At 37.9% G+C, this 27,637-nt stretch overlaps 1 protein-coding gene across 7 annotated transcripts in view; it reads left to right on the top strand.

Moving 5' to 3' along the window:
* Positions 1 to 27,637, top strand: part of STAT4 (signal transducer and activator of transcription 4) — a 99,129-nt gene that overhangs the window by 30,737 nt on the left and 40,755 nt on the right. The window lies entirely within an intron of this gene.

Raw genomic sequence — 27,637 nt, 5'->3', positions numbered from 1 at the left:
TCCTTTTTTCTAGACACTTCTTTAGGCTCCCAGGAAAAATAAGGACTCCTTTTACCATTCCTGGTTTAGCACTTTTCATACACTTTCCTCCCACCACCTATCACAGAGACAGGCACATAGCTAGTGCTGGAATACTTGTTGAATAAATGCCTGAATGGGACCTTTTTATCCTAGCACTGGCAAATAGTTGTGTAGACTGAGAAATGGGAGGGACTGTCCATGCCAGGAAAGGCATGAAGCACTGTCTTTCTGAGGAGACTGAGGCTATTGTGTGGTTGGCATTTGCTGCAGGGCCCATGTAGATGGTGCTGTCAGTTGTTGGCTCTTTGGTGGAAGGTGACAGCTCAGATTAGAAACCAGAGTTTTGCTAATTGTGATCTTTCTTTGTGAATAGGGCCCCCTTGGGAAATGTAACAGCTTATCAAGGGCCGTTTAGCATAGCTTGGGTGTTAACACACCCTCAAAGTCAGTGATGAATAAACCAAGTACCTTGCCATTGTGCAAAGTCAGAATATCAGTTTCCAGGGAGTCGATCAAGAGACCCTTGCGAGACTTTGAATCTTAGAAAATTGACCATGTTGAGTGAGAAAGAGAAAAATGGCAAACTTGTTGCCAACATCAATAGGTTTCCTTAGATAATGTTTCTGGGTCTACAGTTAGCCCTTTGGCTGCCAATGGTTGTTCCGTGTGTGCTGAGCTTCCATCGACTGCCCTTGCTCCCACCCCAAAAAAGAAAGCCAGAATCGAACTCTAAATGAAAACATAAACACATAAAACCGCTGGGGTTGTTTTGAGGGATGGAGTACGACATGGGAAATAAAAGAACTATAAATGTTCTCAAGAACATTTTAAAAACTGCTGGCATAAGATAAATTCAATGCAACATAAAGCTTAAAGAAGAAGGGCCAACCTGTGTAACCTCCTCCCTCCACCATGATAGAAAGACGTCTAGAGGAACAGGAAAATTAGGTCTGGATTTCAGGTCAGCTTCTAACAAGGTCAGTGACCGGGGAAGCCACTTTACTTTGAGGATGCTCATTTCCCCCTTCTGTGAACACGGCATTGATCTTAATCAGGCTACTTAAAGAGAACTAAATGAGATCAAAGGGAGGACAGACAAACTGAACACAGGACTTAGCACACAGTGTTCAACAGATCTTTGTTGTATGACTGCCCCCGGAAAGGCCTCCCCCTCTTGGCTGCACAAATGGAGAACATCATTCAGACTTTGCTCCTTCTCTTTAAAAATATTTCTTCATATTTTATAAGTTTCCTGAAAAGCCGAATTTTCATCAGAACTTCCTTTCTGCTTCTCTTCTATATCTGTAAAATGAGTATAAATCCACCTGCCTGTGTGTGAGAATCACAGGTAATCAGGGAAAGTGCTTACTGCACACCCAGCGTACCACCGCTCAACAAGTATCTAAAAGCACTGCTTTTTCTCAGGAGCAGAAACATACTGCTGATTGCTAATACTAGGCAGTATGTGAACCATTCAGAAAGGTGGAGAGTGTCTTTGACAAATAGGAAAGTAAATAAAACTAATATTTTGTAATTTTCCATTAGAAACCAAGAGGTTTCTGTTTTTGCCAAATGGAAAAAGATTTGTCACATGCAGTCTTATTTTTCAGGTAGTTTAGTAGACATGGAAAATTCAATTTTAAGAAGATATTTTGTTAGTGAATCTCTATCAAATTTTTAAGGGTATGTACCCAGAGTTTTAGAATTTTAGGGGAGTTTCCATTAGTGAATAGCACTTGCTTTGGCTGTGACATTTTGACTGGTTTGAACCTGTTGGGTTCAACCACAGAATCATGGTCCAAAGATACAAACTTGTTTTCTCATTTTAGCCAGTTCATCACCCCTGTTTTGCTGATGCTGACCAAAAGATTTCCTTTTCTAAGTAAGAAAAATTCATCTACTTAGCCTCATATAACTTGCACGCATAAACTGAAGTGAAATAAGCCTTATTTCATATCCCTTTCTTCTTCCTCCACTGCCTCCTCTTCATTTCATATTTGACTGATTTGTCCTGAACACACCAAAATCAGTTTCTGATTCTGTTTCTCAAAGCATCACTGCATGTAAGTGAAAAAGTATCTGTTTCGAAAAGAACAGATATTCATGTAGAACAGCACTGCAAATATCATTACATTAACGGGTAAATAAGTTCCCTTTTTTCTATTGCATCTCCATAAATTAAACGATAGATAATCTGTTTATTTCATCTTTGGTATGCTTCATAAATTATATAATTTAGAGAGCATAGAAACTACCTCTGTGTTTTCAGAGATCATAGAAACTACCCCTCTTTGTAAAATGTGGGCATCGATCAAGTAAGAAACATTCTATAGAAATTGGGACACTTCAGCCTATAGAAAATGTGGGACTTCCCCACATCATAAATACTTGATGAAAAGCTAGAGTTATCATTGAGATTCTCTTTCTGTGACCAGACGGTAGAACATCAGGAAGGGTGGATAATAATTCAGATTGAGACAATGAAAAAAACAATTATACTTTGAATATTTCTACTTAACCTGGGTAAGTGGCTAAGCCATACTCACTGACCTTAAAATATATATATATATATATATATATATATATATAAACTAATAAGTGGAGACAATTTAAAAATAACAGCATAATCTTTATGTGTACATGCATTCATGAATCGGACTACCTGGATGGACTCCTGGTTCTGATTTACAAGCTGTGTAACCTTTGACAAGTTACTCAATCCCTCTGCACCTCACTATCCTTATATCTGCATTTCTGCCCGATCAAATGGGGAAAGTAGTAGTGCTATGCCCCTTATCATAGGGCTGTTGTGGGATAGAAGACATAATTCATGTAAAGAGCTTAGCACAGTGCCAGGCACTCAAAAATCCCTCAGCACATGTTATTTTATAAATATTGCCATATCTAGAACTGAGTGTAAATGACACGGTAGACTAGTAATAGGCAGGATAATTAAAAAGAGAAAATTAGAATGATTTGGGGGAATTTCAGCTCGTAAACATGCTTGTAGTACTTATTGAGGTCATCACAGTAAATTTGACATTGGGGATCAAAAAATGACTACAGGCTTCCCAGGTGGTGCTAGTGGTAAAGAACCTCTCTGCCAAGGCAGGAAGCATAAGAGATGTGTGTTCAAGACTTTCATCAAGAAGATCTCCTGGAGGAGGGCACAATAACCCAGTTTAGTGTTCTTGCCTGGAGAATCCCATGGACAGAGGAGCCTGGTGGGCTATAGTCCACAGGGTGGGGAAGAGTCTGACATGACTGAAGCAACTTAGCATGCATGCATTACGCTACAGATCTCACAGAACAAGAAGGTTGATCTCTGAAATTTTTCAAAATTGGTCTATGTATACATTTTTTAAAAATATTTAAATATGCATTTATTTGACTGTGTCAGGTCTTAGTTTCAGCACTCGGGATTTTCACTGCATCACCTGGGCTCTCTAGTTGTGGTGCGTGGACGTCAGTAGTTGTGGCTCATGGGCTTAGTTGCTCCGTGGCATGTGGGATCTTAATTCCCCAACCAGGCATTGAACCCTCATCTCCTGCACTGCAAGGCAAATTCTTACCCACTGGACCACCAAGGAAGTCTCTCTGAAACTTTTGAACACTTTTTGTCTTACTGACCTCCCTGAACACTGCATTAAAAAAAAACCACTAAAAAAGAACCCGCCTCCCCAAAACCCTATATTCTGTACAGTCACAAGTTTCTGCTGATGGTGTTAAATGTATAGAAGTACTTGAATTCAGCAGAGACGCTGATCAGCAGATCACTATCAAATCCAGCATCACTTGACTGACACTATAGGTGTATCACCGAGCACTTAACATGGCACCTCTTCAGACAGCAACATCCTATACAGTTTGCTTTACAATATCTTCCTCACTTAGAGGATTCCAGGAATGCTCTCTCATAAAAATGAGGTTTCTCCATATACTGCGGGCTTTCCAGGTGGCGCTAGTGGTAAAGAACCACCAATGCAGAAGAGATGCATGTTTGATCCCTGGGGTGGGAAGATCCCCTGGAGGAGGGCATGGCAACTCACTCCAGTATTCTTGCCTGGGGAATCCCATGGACAGAGGAGTCTGGTGGGCTAGAGTCCATGGGGTCACATAGAGATGGACATGACTGAAGTGACTTAGCAGGCATACTTAGCACCACATACTGTAGTATTCCTAATGGGATCTGGTCTAATTCTAATGCTGGGCATAGGCACGCTGTCACACAAATGCAGTCTTGCTCTGCTTCTGAAGGATGTATGTTTGCTTTTCCTAAAATGATTTGTTGACTCATACACATATTTTTTTTCAGAAAGCTCCTTAAATTGGGAACATTTTTATTTTTTTCCTACGCAGTCACTAAACCATAAAACTTAAACAGAATTAGGCATGTGTTTTGATTTGTCTCCTGCTCTGCCAAGTTGGAAAAGTTCCCAGTACTGAGTGATTTATTTGCCAGCAAAGCCACAAAAGCACAAATGAGACCCCAAGGGTTACAAATGCTTTTGTAATATCTGTGTTCTAATGGATGGCTAATTATTTTTGGCTTGAGACCTGTTAATAGCAAAACAAAAATTAGGAGAGCTGGAATTCTAACATCATTTAATCCAACTCTTAACATTACTGATGAAGCCATAATGACCTGATCAAAATTCCTCAATAACAGAAAAGCTGATGGGTGATCTTTCTCCTGCAGAGCTCACAGCAAATCCCAGTGATACACCCGTAGTCTTAGACTATCATAAGCCTCTTTGCTGATGCCAACACTGTCCCCCTCCAGAAGCTAGGAGTTAGCTATTTTCTGTTCATATTATTAACAAGGATGTGTGCACGCATGCTCAGTTGCTCAATCGTGTACGACTCTTCTGCGATCCCACAGACTGTAGCTTGCCAGGCTTCTCTGTCCATGAGATTCTCCATGTAAGAATACTGGAGTGGGTTGCCATTTCCTACTCCAGGGGATCTTCCCAACATGGGGATTAAACCTGAGTGTCCTGCATTGGCAGGTGGATTCTTTCACCACTGAGCCACCTGGGAAGCCTGATTAGCAAGGATAGTGAATACTACATTTAGAAATCAGGAACAACCTGAATATTCATAACAGGAAACTAGTACCATAACTGCGGCCTTGCCAGATAACTCAGTAACACACATTTATTTAACATGATGTTTTTGAAGACTGTTTAATGACACTGAAAAATAATTGGGACGTATGTACCCATGAATTCATGACTTTGGCTTGGCTAGGACAGTGTAAAGACTGTGGCTTTTATTTTGAAATGAGAAACCACTGGAAGGTTTTAGTTGTGGAGTGGTATGACCCCGCTTAGTTTTTAACAAGATCACTCTGCTTAGCCATACTGAACAAGGCTGGTCGTGGTAGAGGTGATGAGGTTTGGATTCTAGCTAGTTATCCATCACAGTGTTAGGTTTTGAAAACTATTTTCCCACAATCTATCATTTATTATATGGGGATTTAAATATGTATTTAATATATTTTATCAATAGAATTTATGATGAGCTGAAAAAACGTTGGGTGATAGGTCTTCTCCATGAAAATAACACCAAGTCTGATTTTTCCTTTCCTTCTCAAACACCTGCTTCTATACCAACCATTACTCTATCTCTATGGAGCCAGATAAGATTCCTTTGGGACTTCTTTGTCCAGTCACCAGAAGAACCAAGTCTTGGTCCAGAAAGCATCAAGCATCAGTTAGGGCCCATCCTTAACAAAATCTTTACCAGTCAGCAGCAAAATAAGAAAATTTATAGTCATATTTATTCCTTTTAAAGGATCTTTTTTTAAATTCTATAACATTTTGTATCCTTGGGATAGAATGTTCTGTTTTCTTGAAATGATGATGTGCATGGCAATATTTGTGAAGCTTTCCTTATATACTTATTTAAGCAGAATAAAAAGTTGGCAACTTTACATTAGTCACCAAAAGTTCTACTGTTTCTGGTCCATAAAATGCTCATGTCTGAAAAGCACAGCATTAGTCTGTATGGCAATATCTTCTTCACATATGCCTATTGTGAATGTCTTTTTTTTTTTTTTGGTAACTGAGTGAGAAATGACCATTAAAACTTTGTAGCCACAATCTACTTTTATCCTTTCCCAGAAAATAAATGTTAGTTGGAACTGAACATGGGAAAAGCAAAATTCACTGGTTTAATTCCTTCATCATTAAAGTTTTTTTCAGTTAGAATAGAGTAGTTTTTTCTTTGGTTATATAAGTAATACATATTAATTATAGGAAATTTGAAAAATATGGCAAAGAGTAAACCGTCCATAATGCTACCATGCAGATTTCAACCATGGTTGATAGTTTAGTATATTTCTTCTTATCTTTTAAAATGTATTAGAGATGGATGCATGTATTTTTTTCCCACAAAATGGAGAGTACATGGTTGTTTCTTTAGTATATTACAACAAAAAGCTATTATAGAGGCTCTGATGCTTAGAAAACTTAGCAACCCATTACTCATACCCTCAAACCTAGTTTGCTCATCAGAAATGTGCAAATGAAACTACATATATTTGGAAGACTGGGGTGATGAAAAACATACATAGGGAAAAACTACAGATTCCCCAATGTCTGAGAAAATTCCTTCAAGTTAAAACAGAGCTTAATTGACATTAAAGACATATTACTATATCATGAGACTAATAAGGTAAAATAGTGACAAGCAATTTTTAAAAATCAAATTATGCTTCAGCTTGGAATAGAAGCAACCCTATAAGCAAGAGAAACAGGGCTTTTTATTTTTTGTCTTAGGAACTCTGACAAGAGATTTAAATTTCATCACATCCCTAAAGATTTTTTTTTCCAGTTTACCATAGTGCCTGGAAATCATGCCTTTGACTTTGGTAATGAAGACTTCAAGTTTACAATTGTATATAAAAATCTCTCCAAGCTTCTAGATAAAATACATTAGAGGAGAAAAGGACAAAGACATACAACATTAAAACTTAAAATGACTGGACAGTTAAATACCAAAATGCGAGTGAAATCTTTACAGTATCAGACAAATAAATAAAACTAAATTAGGAAAATCAACCCCACATTCGTCCATTGAAACATTGCCTAAAGATACATGCTTGAGTCTTATGAAAAAATCCTCATAACAAGATACTGGCAAGCTCAAAAGGATGTATTTAAAAAAAACATACTTCTGAAAATGATCTATTCCACAATATGAAGTTTTTTAGGAAACCATGTGTATAAAATAGGAACATAAATATAAAAGAGATAAATAGGTTTAAATAAAAATTTCAAACAGATAATATGAAAAGAGGGAGATATAGGAAGGGAATCTAAGGAAGGAAAAAGAGAAACAGTAGAACTAAATCCATATTGGACATAAGAAAGGACAGAATTGATAGTATAGAGAATAAATAAGTAATGTGGGAAGTGAGCTTCCCAAGTGGTGCTAGTGGTAAAGAACCTGCCTACCTGTGCAGGAGACATAAGAGACAGGAGTTTGATCCCTGGGTCAGGAAGATGGTCTGAAGAGGGCATGGCAACCCACTCCAGTATTCTTGCCTGGAGAATCCCCATGGACAGAGAAGCTTGGTGGGCTACAGTCCATGGGGTTGCAAAGAGTTGGACACGAATGAAGTGGATTAGCATGCAGTCAACGTGGGAAGTGCTCAATGTAGTGAAGAGAAGGAAAATGGAATATAGAAATCAGACATTGAAGGGCCGACAAACATAACTGCTAAAGAGACCAAAACAAGCAGAACAAAAATAACAATTGAAAATATATTCTCAGTTAAGTTCAGTCACTCAGTCATGTCCAACTCTTTGTGGCCCCATGAACTGCAGCACACCAGGCCTCCCTGTCCATCACCAACTCCCAGAGTTTACCCAAACTCATGTCCATCGAGTCGGTGATGCCATCCAGACATCTCATCCTCTGTCGTCCCCTTCTCCTCCTGCCCTCATCTTTCCTAGCATCAGAGCGTTTTCAAACAAGTCAGCTCTTCGCATCAGGTGGCCAAAGTATTGGAGTTTCAGCTTCAACAGCAGTCCTTCCAGTGAACACCCAGGACTGATCACCTTTAGGATGGACTGGTTGGATCTCCTTGCAGTCCAAGGGACTCTCAAGAGTCTTCCCCAACACCACAGTTCAAAAGCATCAATTCTTTGGCACTCAGCTTTCTTTACAGACCAACTCTCACATCCATACATGACTACTGGAAAAACCATAGCCTTGACTAGACGGACCTTTGTTGACAAAGTAATGTCTCTGCTTTTTAATATGCTGTCTAGGTTGGTCATAACTTTCCTTCCAAAGAGTAAGCGTCTTTTAATTTCATGGCTGCAATCACCATCTACAGTGATTTTGGAGCCCCCCAAAATAAAGTCAGCCACTGTTTCCACTGTTTCTCTATCTATTTGCCATGAAGTGATGGGACTGGATGCCATGATCTTTGTTTTCTGAATGTTGAGCTTTAAGTCAACTTTCTCACTCTCCTCTTTCACTTTCATCAAGAGGCTCTTTAGTTCTTCACTTTCTGCCATAAGAATGGTATCATCTGCATATCTGAGATTATTGATATTTCTCCCGGCAATCTTGATTCCAGCTTGTGCTTCCTCCAGCCCAACGTTTCTCATGATGTACTCTGCATATAAGTTAAATAAGCAGAGTGACAATATACAGCCTTGACATACTCCTTTTCCTATTTGGAACTAGTCTGTTGTTCCATGTCCAGTTCTAACTGTTGCTTCCTGACCTGCATACAGATTTCACAGGAGGCAAGTCAGATGGTCTGGTATTCCCATCTGTTTCAGAATTTTCCACAGTTTATTGTGATCCATACAGTCAAAAGCGTTGGCATAGTCAATAAAGCAGAAATAGATGTTTCTATGGAACTCTCTTGCTTTTTTGATGATCCAGCGAATGTTGGCAATTTGATCTGTGGCTCCTCTTCCTTTTCTAAAACCAGCTTGAACATCTGGTAGTTCACGGTTCACGTATTGCTGAAGCCTGGCTTGGAGAATTTTGAGCATTACTTTACTAGTATGTGAGATGAGTGCAATTGTGTGGTAGTTTGAGCATTCTTTGGCATTGCCTTTCTTTGGGATTGGAATGAAAATTGACTTTTATCAGTCCTGTGGCCACTGCTGAGTTTTCCAAATTTGCTGGCATATTGAGTGCAGCACTTTCATAGCATCATCTTTTAGGATTTGAAATAGCTCAACTGGAATTCCATCACCTCCATTAGTTTTGTTCCTAGTGAAGCTTCCTAAGGCCCACTTGACTTCACATTCCAGGATGTCTGGCTCTAGGTGAGTGATCACACCATCGTGATTATCTGGGTCGTGAAGATCTTTTTTGTATAGTTCTTCTGTGTATTCTTGCCACCTCTTTTTAATATCTTCTGCTTCTCTTAGGTCCATACCACTTCTGTCCTTTTTTGAGCCCATCTTTGCATGAAATGTTCCCTTGGTATCTCTAATTTTCTTGAGGAGATCTCTAGTCTTTCCCCTTCTATTGTTTTCCTCTATTTTTTTGCATTAATCACTGAGGAAGGCTTTCTTTTCTCTCCTTGCTATTCTTTGGAACTCTGCTTTCAAGTGGGTATATCTTTCCTTTTCTCCTTTGCTTTTCACTTCTCTTCTTTTCACAGCTATTTGTAAGGCCTCTTCAGACAGCCATTTTTCTTTTTTGCATTTCTTTTTCTTGGGGATGGTGTTGCCGCATGTCTGCTGTATAATGTCATGAACCTCTGTCCATAGTTCATCAGGCACTCTGTCTATCAGATCTAGTCCCTTAAATCTATTTGTCACTTCCAGTGTATAATCATAAGGGATTTGATTTAGGTCATACCTAAATGGTCTAGTGGTTTTCCCTACTTTCTTCAGTTTGAGTCTGAATTTTGCAGTAAGGAGTTCATGATCTGAGCCACAGTCAGCTCCCAGTCTTGTTTTTGCTGACTGTATAGAGCTTCTCCATCTTTGGCTGCAAAGAAGATAATCAATCTGATTTCGGTGTTTACCATCTGCTTATGTCCACGTGTAGAGTATTCTCTTGTGTTGTTGGAAGAGGGTGTTTGCTATGACCAGTGCATTCTCCCAGCAAAACTCTATTTCCCTACTTTGCCCTGCTTCATTCTGTACTCCAAGGCCAAACTTGCCTGTTACGCCAGGTGTTTCTTGACTTCCTACTTTTGCATTCCAGTCCCCTATAATGAAAAGGACATCTTTTTTGGGTGTTAGTTCTAGAAGGTCTTGTAAGTCTTCATAGAACTGTTCAACTTCAGTTTCTTCAGCGTTACTAGTCGGGGCATAGACTTGGATTACTGTGATATTGAATGGTTTGCCTTGGAAACGAACAGAGATCATTCTGTCATTTTTGAGATTGCATCCAAGTACTGCATTTCAGACTCTTTTGTTGACTATGATGGCTACTCCATTTCTTCTAAGGGATTCCTGCCCACAGTAGTAGATATAATGGTCATCTGAGTTAAATTCACCCATTCCAGTCCGTTTTAGTTCACTGATTCCTAGAATGTCGACGTTCACTCTTGCCATCTCCTGTTTGACCACTTCCAATTTGCCTTGATTCTTGAACCTAACATTCCAAGTTCCTATGCAATATTGATCTTTACAACATCAGACCTTGCTTCCATCACCAGTCACATCCACAACTGGGTGTTGTTTTTGCTTTGGCTCCATCCCTTCATTCTTTCTGGAGTTACTTCTCCACTGATCTCCAGTAGCATATTGGGCACCTACCGACCTGGGGAGTTCATCTTTCAGTGTCCTATCTTTTTGCCTTTTCATACTGTTCATGGGGTTCTCAGGGTAAGAATACTGAAGTGGCTTGCCATTCCCTTCTCCAGTGGACCACATTTTGTCAGCACTCTCCACCATGACCCGTCCGTCTTGGGTGGCCCCACACGGCATGGCTTAGTTTCACTGAGTTAGACAAGGCTGTGGTCCATGTGATCAAATTGGCTAGTTTTCTGTGATTGTGGTTTCAGTCTGTCTGCCCTCTGATGCCCTTTCTCAGTGCCTACCGTCTTACTGGGGTTTCTCTTATCTTGGACGTGGGGTATCTCCTCACAGCTGCTCCAGCGCCTCTAGAAGAATACTTTCTTGGGATGACAAAGAAATCATTGAGATATGGAAAGTATACTAAATTCCTTATTTTGACATGGGAATTTCAAAATAATGGAAATTAACTTCTACTTCAGATACTTAAAATTAAGTTTCAACGGTAGTATCATATAGCCAAGGCATCTTATGATTGGTGGAGTTATAGATGGTGCAAACTGGGAGTTGTGCATAGTGTACAGCCTCTTCTATCAATGAAGCAGTGCATAGCGGAGAATGGGGTGGGTGTGAGGTAATCCACCTGGAGACTGGTGAGAACTAGGTTGTGAACTACTGGGCACAAAAAAGCTTTTGATAAATTCAATGATAATTGCTATAAGCATGTAAAACTGTATTTATACCTTCCCAAATAGAGGAGAAGGTGACATAAAAGAAGGATGGGCTATATATAACAAAAGACAGGCAAAGGAAATAGAAAAGTAGGTGACAGAGTAAAACTGAACATATAAATATGGCAGTAAATGCAAGTGGATTGAACTCTTCTTAAGAGTAAGAAAGTTCTCATTTAGAATCAAAACAGAAAATTCAGTGACATGCTATTTACAAACAACCCCTAAAATGAGGTATGTGTGTGTGCTCAGTCACCAAGTCATGTCCAACTCTTTGCCACCCCATGGACTGTAGCCCACCAGGCTCCTATGTCCATAGGATTTTCCAGGCAAGAATACTGGAGTGGGTTATCATTTCTTTCTTCAGGGGCTCTTACCAACCCAGAGATCAACCCTGGGTCTCCTGCGTCTACTGCATTAGTAGACGCTTTACCACTGAGTCACCTGGGAAAGCCCGAAATGAGGTATAAGGTGAATTAAAAGTAAAAGGTTGGGTAAAAATAATGCAGACAAAAAGAGAGTATGGTCACTATATATTGTTATAATAAAAATAATAAAATAGAAATGAGCTGTCATTTATTTAGTACTCAGAACATGTAACATTTAATCCTCTTGGTGGTTCTGAGGTGGTTAGACAATGTCAAATTCCAGTTCAAAAACAATAATCAGGACAAATATTTTATCAGAGACAATTTCAAATGGAAATGTAACATTCACAGATCAATATGCACCAAATACCATTGAATCAAATTATAAAGTAAAAATTATAAATACAAGAAGAAATGAGAGACATCAAAGTGGAACACTTTAATAAACTTCTCTTAGATTCTGACATATCAAGTAGGAAAACCATAAATGAAAAAGATCTAAATACAGTAATTTAACGAGGTTGGTTTAATCAATATATCACAGCATTTTAATGGTGACAAATTATAAATAATCTACATGTCAACAGTGGAGAGTTTATTCAATAGAGTAGGGCTAAAATAGCCATTCATCAGCTATTAAAAATGATATTATAGATGTTTTAATGCCATTGTAATTTAATTATCAGTTAAATAGAAAAGCAGATATATAATAATATATAAAGTGTGTCTAAATTTTATTTTCTTAAAGTCTGCACATGGAAAATATAAACTAAATGGCACATTAAATGTTAACATCAGTTATCTCCAGATCTTGTGATTATGGGTGTCTTTTATTAGTATTAGTATTTTTGCACTTAAAAATTCCTCTTCAAAGGATACTTTTGCTGCTTCAATCTGAGCAAAACATAATTGACCTTTGTTTAATGATTGACTCTGATATTCTGAACATCCCACTTGATTCTCACAACTTAAGAGGGCAGGGTACAGATTTTAAAGGGGAGAAAATCAAAGTTCAGAGATGTAAAGTGGCTTTTTTTAATGTCACAGTTAATGGCAGGGCTCGGTAAAACCCTGATTCTGACCTCAAATGGTGAGGACTTTCCAGTGCCTTCTGCATAAACCATATCTCCACAATGGCCTGGCTTCAGCACCTTAAGTGATTCACGCCCTCAGGTAGTAAACTATATAAACCTGTACAGCTTAATAGTTTTCATCCAAGATGATAGGAAAAGGAGGCAACTACGTCTGTTATTAGCACTGCATGAGCAAGGAGGGTAGGAATGAGACGAATACATTTTGATGGATGCTGATGGTACAAATAGTCCTGGAAGCCAGAGTCAGTCAGTTTAAAAGGCCTTGAAGAACAAGTTTCACCGGGTTAGTGTCTTTACTAATGTGGCCTTGAGAGAAAGTGACCCTTTAAATATAAACATGTTGCTGTGACTTGCATTTTAAGCCTCAATACCACTTTGAAGTGTCACTCTGGGTATCTGTAAACCAACATTAGGATTCCCACTTTTAGAACCGGCTCTGAGACCTCTCCTCATGGTCACAGCTGAATAATAGATCACTTGGGCATCACTTTCCACTATTCATGAGCTATTAGCAACCGTGCAGTTTCCATTTCTCTCAGTAGCTCAACGGTGTTAATGCCTCCGCTACGATTCAAATAGATTCCGGATTTTTGTTCAATGGAAAATGTTTAATGGTCACTTTGAGGGTTGCTTCATAAATGTCAACAATCTTCAGAGAATGGTTTTATTTCTTCCGATTGGAATGGTTTTCCACTTCTAGATGTAAGAGTTCTAATTTTCTAATTTTTGCACAATATGTAAATTAATTTAAAAGTTTTTTACTAATGGACTTTTTTGATATCATGGAAATAGCTTTCTAATTTTTCCCTAATTGCTTAAATAAAACGTCTTTCTGAAAATTCAGACAATAATGAAAAATCTAAGAAGAAACTAAAAATTTCCTAAAATTCCACCAAAATAAAATTACTACCTCTATCATTTTGGTCACTGTCTTTTCATGTTTTTACTGCACATTCACATATAGTCTACCATAAATTAGATATAATATATGCTGCTTTTTTATTACAGATTTCTCTTTTTCCTCACCTCCATCCACACCATCACCCCCCAAAGCCATCAGTGTTAACATCACACTGTTCCATATCTATATCTCATTTCTAAATAAAATGAGAACATACATAATTTATCCCCATGAATATTATATGTTCCCCGAAATTTTGTAAATGAGAAGTCAGGATCTTGTCATGGAAAAAAAATGAAGTTGTGTTAATCATTTCTCTACTTTCTAAACTTTACATCACAGAAATCTCCAGCTCTTAATGGTAGCAAATGGTCCATGCAGTGGATGTGCTGTAATTTACTGAGCCATTCCCACTAGTGGAGCAGGCGCTTTACTTACAGCTTTTCTCTACCGTAGTGGGTAACAAACAAGCTGGTGCGTGTGTCCCTATGGCCTAATGCTCTTATTTTTATGGGATAGATTCCTAGAAATGGACCTTCTAGTCCAAGATATAGTTGAATTTTAATAGGTATTGTCAAGATTGATTTCTAGATAGGTTGTAAAATTCACATTTCCATCAGCAAAGTCTATGAAGACCCTCTTTCCCATATCTCCATTAATAGTAGATATTTTCATTTCTTTTCATCTTGCCTACCTGATTGTTAGGAAATAATATCTCTTTTTACTTTGTTTGCTTTTCTTTGACTACATTCGAAGCTGGTCATCCTTTTTCATCTTTATTTGTTACTTAGATGTGCTCTTTTGTCAATTTTCCATTCACTTTCTTCTATTGGGCTCTCCCTTATCAATTTCAAATGATTATATATTAAAAACACTAAGAATATTTTTCATGTTAAATAACAGTTACTAATAATTACCTCAATCTACCATATGTCTTTTGGCTTTATGACATCTTTTTCCGTACAAACAAAATCTTTAAATGTAGTGAAAAATTCATCTTTTTGTATAGTTTCAGGGGGCCTAGCCTTGGTTAAAAGTCTCCCAATTCTTAAATTATACATGTTTTCCTGACTTATTCTACTTTTAAAAAGTTATCTTTAATCTACATAGAATTCTTTATATAAAGATCCAACTTTTCTTCTGGATTAATAGGCAATTATACCAGCAAGACTTTTTAAATAATCATTTTTCCCTACTGAATTGAAATGCATTTTGTATGTTCATTTTTTATGTAATAATTCTCTACCACTCTCTTTCTTGTTATGCTCTGCTAGTCTAGATATATGTCAAAATTAATTATTATAAAGTATGTTATATAGTATATTTATACCTTATAAATATACTATACTTTGTAGTCTATTTCAGCATCTTGTATGGCAAGTCCTTCTCCCCCCAACTTGGTGACAATGACTTGGTGGTTAATTGGTTGAAAACACACACTCTGGAGTCAGATCGAACCTTGGCTTCAAGCTACTTCATCTCTCTCTCTCATTGTGCCTATCTTAAAATCGGGATGATAGTACTGATCACAAACAGTTGTTGTGAAGATTAAGTAAAACAAAACATAGAACACTTAGAAAATTCCCTGATATATTTTAAGCACTGAAAAATTAAGTAGCTTTTGTAATTTTCTTAACCATTGTGCAACATTTCTTTCATACGAGTTGTGTTACCTCTTTCTTTCAATCCAAACTCTCCAAAAGCAACTCTTGGAAGTCTAACTGCAATTACATTAAATATGTGTATTCATTTTGGGATGATTAACATTTTTAGGATAAAGTCCCACATCCTAAAATTCTGTTATTTTTATTTTATGTTGTTTTTAATTTATACCTTCTCAGATCTTTACGGTCTTCAGTATGACCCTAGTTTAATTTATGTAAAACATGTACTTTTCTTTTTACATTTATTCCTAAGTTTTAAAAATAATTTCTTACCATTTTGAATGCAACATTATTTCCATTTTCAGTTTGAAATGATTATTACCAGTGTAGAAAGAAGTGTCATCTTTTTGATCATTCTAGAATTTTTTGTTAGTCTCTTATTTTTTCTAGATAAAGACATATCAACAAGAGAGATGTATGTATACCTTCTTTATCAATATTAACATTTAGTATTTCATTTTCTTGGCCTTATATTCTCATCTAAGTATTCTTTGATTTAAGGATGATGTATTCTTGCTATCATGAGAGCAAAGGTGAAAAGGGGACTAAAGGATTCTACTAGACGTAAGCAAAGGACATCAATTCTTTTTCTTTTTTTTTTTAAATAAATTTATTTATTTTAGTTGGGGGCTAATTACTTTACAATATTGTAATAGTTTTACTATAAGTAAAGGATGTGTCTTACCATATAGAGAGCAGGAGACTCTCAGAGCATCATCCCTACTATTCAAGTCTCCCCAAGGCAGCGTCACTACCAGTGATAGTGGTCAACCAGGATGAAGATCCCACCAGGGCTTTTTGAAGCAAAGTCACCATTTCCAGGAGTATTTAATACCTTGCTTTCCTCTTCAAACTAATCTTTAGACTCTAGTATTATATATTCCTGGCTAATAGGGTTAGGTGACTAATAAAAACTCCAGAAGAATTTAAAGACAATCTCTTTACCAACACTGAGATCGAATAATATGCTTTTTCTATTTTTTCTCAGTTAGGGAATTACTGTAATTTATTCATCTTCTCCTTTGATCATTCAACAAGTATTTCTGAGGTTCCTGTAAGGTGACTGCTACTGCAAGATTTGTCTTGAAGAAAGCCAATTCCTGGTTTTGGAAGATGCCAAGTATCGATTGGGAATAAGACATAGGAACAAATAATGGAAATGTTACAAGTTTATAATACAAATTGGTATTGAGAAGCATGCAGGATCTGGAATTTTACCCTTTTCTTTAACAAATGAGCTTATTGTTTCATGTGCCAGTTAAAGACTTGAGACTTCCGGATAATAAAGATTTTATTATTCACAGCAAAAGTAGTAATCAGAGCTTCAGGCTCATTTACATTAGTTTCCTTTGTTCTCTGGGTCCTACAACGGTGACACAGGTACCACCGGGGGCCCACCATGATTGTCAACACACTCAGTGGGTTGTGTCATGGGAGAGGAACATTGAACTTGAGGAATTCACTGCTTTTACAGCTAGGGGAAGCAAGCCTGCTCTTCGTCTGGGCGGAGACATTACCACATCACTTAAGGCTGCCTGCTGCAAATACAACCCCCTAAAATGAGATGAGTGATGGTCAGGGCTTTATTCTTGGCACACCCGTAAGATCACACAGGAGCACTCAGGGTCCATGGCAGATTGCCTGTATGAATAGCAAGTACAATAACCAGAGGTTATTAAGACTGAAGTCATTTCAGGAAATGTGATTCAATAATTTTACAATCACACACATAGTAATTTTCTGTTGGTTGGTTTAACCACTGCAACTATCTTGAGGCTCCATAAAGAATGGTTAATCCTTGAACAGATTTATCATGGGAAATATTATAAAGATAATTTCCAGGGAGAGTAAAATTGAATGCAGCTGTGACTGAAGGGGTCCAGTTAAAGAAAGAAGCAATGCATTTTTAAAAAGACAGTAGTGATTGGGAAAGGTGCTGGTTTATAGAATGAGATACACCTGTTTTTTGAAGCACTCCTTTGCCTCAACTTGAGAGTTCAGTGCCGTTCACAAATGACGTGACCTCTGGGCTTCCATATAATAGGTATTCAGTAAATGGCAGGTTCTAGTATTGTTATGGTCAAACATATAAATGATAAGTAGTTTGTTAGCATCTACTTGTTCTCTTCCTGTCACTTTGAATTAAGCAATTCATTTATCTCTTAATTACAAGACTGTGAGTTCCACAAGAGCATTGAAATTTAGTCATTATAATGATCTAACTAGACTTTGACTCTTTTTTCTCTTTTCACCCGAATGACACATTTTCAAAACCAACATTCATCTTTTACAGAAACCTCTTCATAAATCAAGCCAAGAGAAAGATCTGGTGTGGAGCATATATGAGTGATTTATCACTACTTGTTTTGTTTTAATCATAAAAGTAACACATGCTTAAATATCTTTAAAATTCCAACAATACCAAAGAATCGAGATAAAATGAAAGTATCCAGCCCCCCCATCTCATTTTCCTAACGATGATCATTAATGAGAGTTTATCATGTTCCTTTTCAGGCCTTTCTATTTGCTTAGAAAATGTAGTATTGATTCTTTTCTTCCAAAGATTTTATGAACTATGCTCAGGTGGGAGCACTGTATTATTATTTCTCATTGTTAGCTTGTATGAGTTGGTTTTTTAAATTTAAAGCAGCTATGTATTTGTACTCTTGCCTGGAAAATCCCATGGACGGAGGAGCCTGGTAGGCTACAGTCCATGGGGTCGCTAAGAGTCGGACACGACAGAGCGACTTCACTTTCACTTTTCCCTTTCATGCACTGGAGAAGGAAATGGCAACCCACTCCAGTATCCTTGCCTGGAGAATCCCAGGGACGGTGGAGCCTGGTGGGCTGCCGTCTATGGGGTCGCACAGAGTCGGACACGACTGAAGCGACTTAGCAGCAGCAGCAGCAGCATGTATTTGTGCACATGTGCAAGTTAATCCTAAAGAAATGCTGGGAAAGTCCCTGCTCTTTAATGTTTTGAAAATCCCCAATACATAGTCTATCTTTTTCTGGAGTTTCTTTTATATTCATGTAAATGTATTCCCAGAAAACAAATCGGTCTTTATTGGCTTTTTAGTCAGTTTTCTTCCTTTTTGTGAAACTAATAGGAAGATTTTTATCTTGTTTTCATTGATTTACCATTTATGATCTTTAAACTCTTCTAACACCCCCATGAGACAACATAAAAAGACCCTCTTCTCTTTTTAGAGCACTTTATAAGTTACATGCTTTGCAAGCTTCCCAGGTGGAACTAGTGATAAAGAACCTGCTTGCCAATACAGGAGACAAGAAAATGGGTTTGATCCGTGGGCTGGGAAGATCCCCTGGAGGAGGTGCATGGCAACCTACTCCAGTATTCTTGCTTGGAGAATCCCATGGACAGAGGAACCTGGAAGGCTATAGTCCATGGGGTCGCAAGGAGTCTGAAGCGACTGAGCATGCACAAGTTACAAAGCTCTTTCTCAATTGTGTGGCGTGCTGCTCACAATGACTCTCTGATACCAGTATTGTTATCTCAGCTAATTAAGGAGAAATTCCCAGGTGGCTCAGATGGTAATGTGTCTGCCTGCAGTGCGGGAGACCCAGGTTTGATCTCTGGGTCAGGAAGATCCCCTGGAGAAGGAAATGGCAACCCACTCTAGTACTCTTGCCTGGAAAATTCCATGGATGGAGGAGCCTGGTAGGCTACAGTCCATGGGGTCGCAAAGAGTTGGACATGACTGAATGACTTCACTTTCACTTTCAAGGAGCAATTAGAGTAATAAAGGTTAAGAAGTGCCTTGCCTAAGGTCGCACAGCTAGTGACAACCACAAACTCAGGTTCCCCTGACTTTATATAGAGAACTCTCCCACTACTTCATGGAGCAGTTGTCTAGGATAAGCTAAGCCTTCACAGACACAGAACACGGTGCCAGAAATAGACTCAGAATTTAAGTCTAATGCCTTTAAGAAGTATTTTCTTTTAGTTTAAAAAAATAAACCAACACAAAAATAAAAAGTAAACCAAGACAAACTATTTACATCTACAGTTAATTTTAAGTTCATTTAAGATGTATGTATTATTACTAGCATAAATAGAAATGGGGCATTAATAATTTGTATCCATGGAGAATCTATACCTCACTTCTCTTTTATTAAGAAAATCTTTGTGATGATGAGAAAATTTCAGTTCCGTTCAGTCGCTCAGTTGTGTCCGACTCTTTGGACTGCAGCACGCCAGGCTTCCCTGTCCATCCCTGAGCTTGCTCAAACTCATGTCCATCGAGTCAGTAATATCATCCAACCATCTCATCCTCTGTTATCCCCTTCTCCTCCTGCCTTCAATCTTTCCCAGCATCAGGGTCTTTTCCAATGAGTCAGTTCTTCGAATCAGGTGGCCGGAGCATTGGAGTTTCAGCTTCAGCATCAGTCCTTCCAATGAATATTCAGGACTGATTTCCTTTAGGATTGACTGGTTTGATCTCCTTGCAGTCCAAGGGACTCTCAAGAGAATTTAAAGCCAACTAAACAACAGAGGCAGGCAACTCTAGTCATTTGAATTTTTTCTTTCTAGGTCAAAGGAAAAGGATAAGGATATGTGAAAACTGTGATTTCTGAATGATGGTTTTTAAAAATAGGCTTTTTAATTTTTTTTTAGAACTGTCTTAGGTTTACAGAAAAATCGAATGGAAAGTACAGAGTTCCCATATACTACCTTAGCCTCTCCACACTGCCCCCACCAGAGAGTTTCCCTTGTTGTTAACATCTTGCATTATTAGTGTAGTGTATTGGTTGTAACTGATGAACCGATAATACATTATTATTAGATAAAGTTCATAGCTTGCCTTACCCTTAGTTCTTTGTGTTACACAGTTCTTTGAGTTCTAACGTATGCATCATACCATCTATCCACCATTACAGTATCACACAGACGAGTTTCACTGCCCTGAAAATCTCCTGTGCTCCCCCCCATTCATCCTTCTACCCCACCCTGCAAACCTCTGGCAGCCAATGATCTTTTTACTGCCTCCACAGTTTTGCCTTACAGTATTCATGTAGTAATATGTTTTCGTTTCCTCCATGTCTTTGTGTAGCTTGACATCTCATTTCTTTTTATCATTGAATAATATTCCATCATAGAAATGTGGTGGTAGTTTAGTCGCTAAGTCACTTCTGACCCTTGCAACCCCATGGACTGTAGCCTGTCAGGTTCCTATTTTTAGCACGGAATTTTTCTAGGCAAGAATACTGGAGTGGCTTGCCATTTCCTTCTCCAGGAGATCTTTCCAACCCATGGATCAAACTTGAGTCTTCTGCATTGCAGGCAGTTTCTTTAACATCTGAGCCACCAGGGAAGCCCTCATAGAAGTATGAACCACAGTTTATCCACTCACCCATTCAAGGACATCTTAATTGCTTCCAAGTTTTGATAATTATGAATAATGTTTCTCTAAACATTTGCTGATTTTTATGTGAACATAAGCTTTTAATGCATTTGGGTAAATTCCTAGGAGCATGATTGCTGGGTTGTATGATAAAGGTGTTTTTAGCTTTGTAAGAAACTGCCAAAGTGTCTTCCACATTTGATAGTTCCGTTGCACTGTATCCTCACCAGCATTTGGTGAGGTCAATGTCAACCTAACAGATATGGAGTGGTACTTCATTATTGTTTTAATTATCATGAAAGAGAATTGCTTTTTAAATCTATTAGACTGGCCAGTCTAAATCAGCCTTAAGACAACTGGATTAGCTCTTCTTCAATTTAGTATTTTTTTTTTCACCTTAGACATATCTTTATAATTCTAGTGAGGAAATCTTAGGAAAAGCCTTTAAGAAAAATCATGTGCTCAGAACAAAGAGAAGGAAATAATAAGAAGCTTAAGCTAAGAGTGTGTTGTCAAGGCCAATGTGTTTGATGCTGGTAAGGAGCAAGGATAAACATGATTTAACAGCAGTATTCAGGATGATAAAAGGGGGGAGTGTGAGCTGGCAGCCAAAAGTGTGCAGTAGATTGCAGATTGCCAATAAAAACATGAATGAAAACATTTTACCCAGTAGTTGGAAATAACTGCTTCATATCTCAGAGAAATATCAACATTTGACTGTAGTGTGGTTGCAGGTAGTTTAAAAATATAAGAAATCGAAAATTTCTCAAATTGAGGTTAGGAGGAGAGCTGGTAGAGCAGAGATAGGGGCTGCCCTGCCCATAGTCCCTTGGACTTTATGGCTTTAGTTTGATCAAGTGGACTTCAAAGTGCTGGCATCTGTGGGTTTTTGCTTTAGGGCTAGTAATGACAAGAGCTGATATAAAAATACTCCAGTTCCCAAAGCCCTGGCATAGATAAATCTGTGCTGTGCTAAGTCACTTCAGTCATGTTCGACTCTTTGAGACCCTACGGACCATAGCCCATCAGATTCCTTTGTGCATGGGATTCTCTAGGAAAGAACACTGGAGTGGGTTGATATTTCCTTCTCCAGGGAAATCTCTCTGACCCAGGGATCGAATCCACATCTCTTACATTTGTCTCCTGCATTGGCAAGCAGGTTCTTTACCACTGGCAACACCTGGGAAGCCCAAATAACTCTAAGGCACATGTTTTACCCTATCCTGGGGGTTCCCAGCCCATCTGAGCCAATGGCTGGGTGGCGCACCCTTTACTGGGTGCCTTCTCTGCCTCATCTCACTGACCCACTCCTGTAACTGTGTTTTGGGGGATGAACTTCCAGTTATACTTCTTGCACTGGCATCTTTGTCTCAGGGTTAGCTTCTAGAGAAACCCAGGCTCAGACAGTTGTTGTTTACACATTTATTCAGTATCATCCATCCCCTTTAGTTACTGTGCCTCCTTCTTTCAAGGCCGTCCTGAAACTTCCCCTTTTATTTGCCCTAGAATCCATTACACTCAGCCTGCAGGCGCCAGGTCACCGCAGCCAGAGAGCACATCTTATAAATCCTTCACAGTGCAGAGGGAATTACGTAAATGAAGTGTTAACTCTCCCTTATGTCTTTGCCATTTTAAAGGGGATCCTTGGGAAGACTGAAAGTCTAGCGATAAAATCTCAGATTTCATGCCACCCGAATGAAGGAGATCATTTTGAGCAGCCTTATCACTTCCTTTACCTCTGACTCTGGTACTCTTTGGACTATTTGGGAGAAAAAGAGCAGAGAAACTAGTCATTCTTTAGTGACAAGTCAAATATAGAAATTAAATGGAAGGCACTAGAAGAAGAATTTGAAGGAAAGTCAAGGAATTCAGCCAAAAGCAGCAAGAAAAATAAAATAGCATATTTGTTGATTCTAATGGAGGAGGAAACGACAACCCACTCCTGTATTTTTGCTGGGAAAATCCCATGGACAGAAGAGCCTGGTGAGCTACAGTCCACAGAGTCACAAAGAATCGGACACAACTGAGCAACTGAGCACGTTGATTCTAAGACACTTTTTCCTGCATTTTAACTTCTCTGAAATCAAAATGCATCTTATGATCAATAGCATCTCTAGTTACTACTGTCAGGTAGCAGTCACAATGTTATGGCCATTTCCTGTGCCGTAAAATTAAGTCATAGCTCTTCATGTCACTTCAGTTGAACTATGTGCACTGTTGATACAAGACATTGAATTTAATTGCTGTTTAAGTGTCATTGGAGAAGGCAATGGCACCCCACTCCAGTACTCTTGCCTGGAAAATCCCATGGACAGAGGAGCCTGGTAGGCTACAGTCCATGGGGTCGCTCAGAGTCGGACACGACTGAGCGACTTCACTTTCACTTTTCCCTTTCATGCACTGGAGAAGGAAATGGCAACCCACTCCAGTATTCTTGCCTGGAGAATCCCAGGGACGGCGGAGCCTGGTGGGCTGCCATCTATGGGGTAGCACAGAGTCGGACACAACTGAAGCGACTTAGCAGTAGCAGTAGCAGTAAGTGTCATTAATATAATACTGTGATTTAGAATTGAAACAAATAGTTTTCATGTATGCAGAATGTTTTTGTTCAATTGTTCAGTTGCTCAGTGGGGTCCGACTCTTTGTGACCCCATGGACTGCAGCACGCTGGGCTTCTTTGTCTTTCACCATCTCTTTCACCTGTTTGCTCAACAAACAGGAACAAATCAGCAACGCATAAATTTGATATTTGTTAAGCAAGTTAATTGTCACTAGGTGGATGGTCCTAAATTACATGTTTTCTTAGAAAGCAACAATAAAGTAATTTACAAGATGTAAGAAAGGGAGGAAGATGCCCACAATTAGAAGTTGTATTATATTTTATTTTTGAGACTCATGCAAAAGGATTGCCTATCATAGACAAAGCAACAGTGGCAAGAGAAATCACCAAATGCCTCACAATAGATGAATAAAATATCAACACAATAGCAGGCTGGAGGAAATGAATCGTACATTGCACAGGACTGTCATTAAGATGTACAGTATACATTTATCAGAAACTTCCTGCTGCCTTTGAACAGAATGCCCTTAATTTACAGCATGATACCACTGAGGAAAAATTAAAATATGTGTTCAGTTATTATCATTTACACTGCTTTTCATAATCCAAACTCACACGCTTTATCCTTTTAAGGATCCATTTGGGAACCCTCCTACACTGTTGGTAGGAATGTAAATTGGTGCAATCATTATGGAGAACAGTATGCACAGTGTGGAGTTTCCTTCAAAAACTAAACATAGAGTTGCCATATGACCCAGCAATCCCACTTCTAGGCCTATATTATATTTTTGTTTCAAGGCAAAAAGCATTCTTAAAGATAAAGATCAGTTCATAGTAATGAAAGATTTGACTAGTAATATATAACAAGTATGAATGTGTATGAAAGAACCACAAGAAGAAAAATTCACAAACTAGATTTTAACATGCCTTTTTCAATATTTGATAAAATCAGTGAGGCAGAGAAAAATTAGCAAGGATACAGAAATTTGAACAAAACAATTAAAGTTAGGTTAATGAACTTGTATGAGACATTTGCACCCAACAACTGCAGAATTCACATTCTTTACAAGCTCACATGGAACATTTACAGAAAGTCCATATGCTGGGCCACAAAACAATTCTCGGTGAATTTTGTGACTGAAGTCATTCAAAAATCTATTCTGATCAGACTTTTAAAAATCTATAACAATTAGTTAAAAGGATAATAGAAAATCCCTATGTTTGGAAATTAACCAATGCGTTTGTAAACAAGTCATAATATGAAGGTGAAATTCTGATGGAAATTAGATAAAGGAAAAGGGAAAAATGTTATCAATAGTGATACAAGATTTGATTCATATTTGCAGAAAAATCTAAAAGAATTTACAGATACATTTTTATACTTGGTAAGAGATATTGTAAGTACCTTATTAGAATTATTGGAATTTAGCAGAGTTGCTGGATTCAGTCAATGTATAAAAGTCAAATATATTTCTACATACTAGTGAAAACACTTAAGAAAGAAAGATACTATCCATTATCAAAAATACCAACTACATAGAAATAAACTAACAAAAATGTGTAAGATCTCTGTGGAAAGATATAATGCTTAATAGAGAGGCATTAAAGAAGACCTAAATAAATAGATTAGAACACAATTATAAAGATACCAAGTATCTAAAGATTTAGTGCCATTCAGATTCTCAATAGGGTTGTGTGTATGTGTGTTTGTAGCTTGATGAGGTGATTCTAAAATTTATGTGAAAATGCAGAGAAAGCCTATTATACTTGACATCAAAAAACTTGTTATACAACTCTAGTAATTAAGATGGTCTGTTGATAAAACAGATAGAACCATAAATTGGAATGGAGTCAGAATCCAACCCATCCATATATGGGCACTTGGTTTATGACAGTTCACCCAGCATTGGTGGTGAAAAACTAGAATGTTCAATAAATATTGTTGGAGCTAATATTCTTATAGAAAAAAGTGAAAGGGACCACTCATATTAATAAGCCTCAAGTGAATTACAATTAGGGAAAAACTCTAAAAGCTCATATATAGGGAAAAGTCTCCATGGCTGTAGATTAGGGAAAGATTAAGTCATAAAAAACTAACCATAAACAGAAGAATTAATAAATCTGACTTCACTAAAATTAAAAACTTCTCTGTATTGACACTAAGAGATAGTGAAAAGACAGCCAGAGATAGAAAGTATTTGCAATACCTCCACATAAGAGAAACAGACACACACTAGGGAAAGGGTAATTTCCCTTCCTCCCTCCAACTTGGTGGCTCAGACGCTAAAGAATCACCTGCAGTGTGGGAGACCTGCGTTCGATTCCTGGAGGAGGGCATGGTAACCCACTTCAGTATTCTTGCCTTGGAGAATCCCCATGGACAGAGGAGCCTGGTGAGCTACAGTCCATGGGGGTTGAGAACAGTTGGTCACGACTGAGCAACTAAGCACACAGCACACACACATAAGAGAAACACACACACACTAGAAAAAGGGTAATTTCCCTTCCTTCCTTCCTTCCTTCCACTGACATACACTCAGGGGTGGGTTTTCTGTTTGTTTGTTTCTGTTTTTTGTTGTTGCTTTCTGGGAGGAGGAGTGTCCATGGTCCGTATACACAGTAACTACTGAAAGGTGAACATAACTACATCTCTTGATACACACACACACACACGGCTGAATCGCTTTGCTGTACACCTGAAACTAACACAGCATTGTAAATCAACAGTACTTCAATAAAAATTAAATTTTTAAATTTACCTGGTCATTTTAAAAAGTGCTAATTTTGTTTTGAATCTATAGAGATCAATTTTCCATAAGATGTTTTCATCTCATATATTTAAGTGAGATATAGGTTTAGGAAAATACAAAAGGAAAGTGAAAAGATAGCCTGGGTAAAAAACGCGGTGATTTTTTTGCTCTTAACAAAGCAGAAAAAAATGAATAATGTAACCTCACAGTAGGGAAACTGAAATGTGAAAGGGAAGGTAAAAGTTCAAGTAGGAAAGAAAAAGAAAGAAATGTACACAAAGGAGCTGAGAAATGTTGAAAGATAGTATCTGAATGATCGACAATGAAGAACTTCTACAACACTGAGAAAAACAAATAGTGGTGATTCTTAGGATCTTAGAGGAACTTCTGATTTTGGATAGAAAAATCTTTCAACTTAACATAAATAACAGAGCCTCCAAACTAGTCCTGGGAGAAACCCTTTATTGTTTTCAGTGAAATATTTTAAAAATAAGGGCAAAATGAGAAAACAAAGCTTTTCTTGGAGAGTTCAATAGAAGGTATATGGGGAACAAATCAATAGATGGTAAAATTTTAAAACAGGAATAAATTCAAACTAAGGAGAATCTGAAATTGTTAGCATGCAAAAATCAGAATTGTTGGTATCCCAGCTTAATGAACAGGATAATCTTAATTTCTTTACCTTAAGAGTTTTTGTCAATTGATTTTTGCTTTTTTTCTTTTGGAGTTTTCTGATTTTAAAGGGGAAAAATGTTTTGAAAGCAATAGACTATGAAACCAGATACTTGGTGTTTACCCTAACCTTACCAATAGAAATGCTAATTAGAAAGCATCATCTAATAAAATTGCAGCAATGGTCAAGGCCATAAAAATGTTTACAAACAATAACCTCATTTCTTTCCCAGAAATACCCTTTGATTTGCTAGTCTGTATAATCTACTTTTGATTATTAATTTTCCACTTAGTGGTTTGTTATTTTATATTTTCTACTGTTGATCTTTTGGCCATTTTGTGGATAATTAGCACCTCCTTCAGAGAGAAGGGAGAAGGAAACTAAATAAAAAAATAAATGCATTTGTTTACATTTATTGTGCTTCCTGTTAATCCTGCCATGGAGAGGTCTAGTAACAAAATTTAACACTATTGACTAAAATGATGCTGTTCAAATTAGTCCTGTAAACCAAGAAAACACAGACATGTCTAGGAGCCTAGCAGGTAAAGGAAATGAGTGCCTGGGTCACTCAGTGATGGATATTATGGCAATTTGGGGTAGTACATGCTCCCCTGAAGGAATTACAATATTTCAACTTACACAACATACTTTATGGCTGAATTAGGCCCACGGGCTGCCAGTTTACATTAGCACTGGTAATAAAATACGTATATGCTTAGATGTCATAAAAATGAAAGTGAAAGTGAAGTGACTAGGTAGTGTCCGACTCTTTGCAACCCCAT

This window comes from Giraffa tippelskirchi, chromosome 3, assembly GCF_054371585.1.
Source record: "Giraffa tippelskirchi isolate mGirTip1 chromosome 3, T2T-mGirTip1v1.2.pri, whole genome shotgun sequence".
NCBI lineage: Eukaryota > Metazoa > Chordata > Mammalia > Artiodactyla > Giraffidae > Giraffa > Giraffa tippelskirchi.
The sequence above is the reverse complement of the archived record's forward strand: the minus strand, read 5'-3'. Positions and strand labels throughout refer to the sequence as shown.